Source organism: Penaeus japonicus, unplaced genomic scaffold (assembly GCF_977035675.1).
Source record: "Penaeus japonicus unplaced genomic scaffold, GWHDUDI00000001_assembly GWHDUDI00000042, whole genome shotgun sequence".
Lineage (NCBI taxonomy): Eukaryota > Metazoa > Arthropoda > Malacostraca > Decapoda > Penaeidae > Penaeus > Penaeus japonicus.
Window position 1 is genome coordinate 5,939,650 of NW_028234444.1, and position 2,500 is coordinate 5,942,149.

The 2,500-nt window shown below is 34.8% G+C and overlaps 1 non-coding gene across 1 annotated transcript; it reads right to left on the reverse strand.

Moving 5' to 3' along the window:
• Positions 1-349: 349 nt before the first annotated feature.
• Positions 350-1,941, reverse strand: LOC122255633 (uncharacterized). Its single transcript, XR_015190791.1, has 2 exons — positions 1,859-1,941; positions 350-434 (listed from the first exon to the last, which is right to left on the reverse strand). It is a non-coding gene; the product is annotated as an uncharacterized LOC122255633 (transcript).
• Between the last annotated feature and the right edge of the window lie 559 nt (positions 1,942-2,500).

Below are 2,500 nucleotides of genomic sequence, written 5' to 3' on the forward strand. Positions count from 1 at the left end.
TAATGATAATGGTATTGAAAATAGTGATGGGGTTCTCCAAATATTGTGTTCACTAATGAAAAAATACAGAAAAATTAGTAGATTTAATTAATAACTTTTCATATTCCATGTTCAGAATTGTTTTACACGAATCCAAAAACTTGTCTATTTATGCAAGAACATACATACATGCATACTGAACATGATTTAACGATGAATAGACATAAACACATTAATAATACCTAAACTATTATTGTTATTTATCACTGATCGTAGTCAACAAGTGATAGAAATCGATCCCCTGTCATTCAAGGAAGAAAACACGGAAGAAAATAGAATAGGTAAAATAGAATTACTCTTGGTGCCTTACCCAAGAAATCCGTGAGGGCGTCTTCAGACAGGCGGGCGAGGGCGGTCTGGAGCCCTTCGGCGTCGCCCTCATCCACCAATTCAAGCTGAAAGGGACAGGCTGTGGTAAGGATTGCCTGAATTCATGACAAGAATCTGTATAAATCATAAAAGAAAAGAAAAGAAAAAATGATAATCATAATTACAATGATAAGTTTAAGACATAGCGATGTGAACGTACTTGTTTAATAAAAATCAACCGAATGAGTTAAAGTTATTCCAAAGACATAAGATATAAATATGGCAATCCTTTCATTTGTTCTTTATTATTGTATATATTTGAGGACATCGCATTCACATCTATCCATCTCTCTCTTTCTTTATATATATATATATATATATATATATATATATATATATATATATATATATATATATATATATATATATATATTACATCTTTCCATTAGAGCTACGTTTTAACCAAACAAAATTTTCTATATTTTATCTCTATCTCTATTTTCGTTCTCTGCCTCACGTTTCCCCTATCTAACTTTTTTCTAGTTGTTTATTTTTATCCGTTTTTCTCTCCTTTTCCCTTCTTTTTTATTTTCTTTTTTTTTGCCCATCCCCCATTTTTCCGTGTATCTCACACCAGTCTCTTTCCTTTTTTCTCCTTTCCCCCTCCCCCTCTGTCAATCACTTTCTCCTTCCTCCTCTTCTTTCCCTATTCTCTTTCAGGTTTAGTTCTGTGGTACCTGTCTCTCGCTCCCTTCCTTCGGCTGTTCTTCCCCAACAAACCATTCTATATTATGATATGATGATTATTCAGACAGAATTATGATCAACTATTATAATTTTTATCACATTGGAATCAAGTCATACAAAGTTAACGTCGAAATGATAATTGCATGATTTGCCTTGTGAAATTATTCACTGAATTTCACATCCTTTGGCAAATATCTCATCACACGGATCTTAAAGCTCTATATTAGCTAAATATTCCCCAACGATAGGATGATACATCCAAGACCACCGGTGCAACTGGTCGGAGAAGAATATTATGTAAAAGCTATGGTGTTATGGTAAAACAATGTTGCGTTTATAAAATGTCAAGAAGCCCCATGGCACACATGTGATGCTTATTTGAAAGGTGAGACAACAGTTTCGAAAACTTATTTAAAATCATCTTAGGGTATGGAGTTTTTGCTATATCTTTCAAGAAGTTTGTTTTTATTGGGATTTTCGACCATGTACAATTTTTGCAAAGTATATTATTAGAAAAGTGACAACATGCTCGGCGTCCTGACAAGGTAAAACTAGAAATGGCATAGACAAACACACGTGTACACAGCACACATTTTGTAACTTGTGTTTTTAAACATGGATAGAAAAAGAAGGATTTTTTTCTTTCCTCTGCAGTGATATTTTCAATTTCTATACGCAATCGCACACTAGCATGTTCATTTTCAACACATGAATACAGACGCTTGTATTCTTTGGAAACATATTAAATTGACTTTCCACTTACGATATATTGATTGCTATTTGGAGTTGCCATCACGTCTTGTTTATACACGGTTGTTGTTCCTGTCAGTTAAAGAGGGATTCTATCCGCGAACTGTATGTCTTATTCGTGTCTGTTGAATTCTTATCTAGGCTTTGTTCACTCTGACATAAGCAGCACAACACTCAAAACACTCACACACACACACACTCACACACACAACACACACACACACATATAGTTATATATATATATATATAAATATATTATATATATATATATGATATAGTATAGTATAATATAGTATATATATATATATAATGTGTATGGGTGTGTGGGCCGTATCCTTGGATGTTCGTTCCATGGTCTTCGTCGTCGTCTACGCCGACTCGCATTGCTTTCGCCTCGTCCATATTCCCACGTCCTTCGCCCGAGGGAAGCTTGATGAAGGAAAGCGTACAAAAAGTAAAAGTATTACGACATCGCCATTGTCCTTCGCACCTTGCAACGGTCGTATCGGGACGATGATCAATGACAAAAGTCAATTCACTAAGGATACGGCCATTAAATCTTGGCAATTATTCGCCAAGAATGTTTTCACGTGTGTGTCATTCCCGCACGAAGGATAAAGGAGGCCATGCTATAGCGTTTAATGAATTCTTGTTC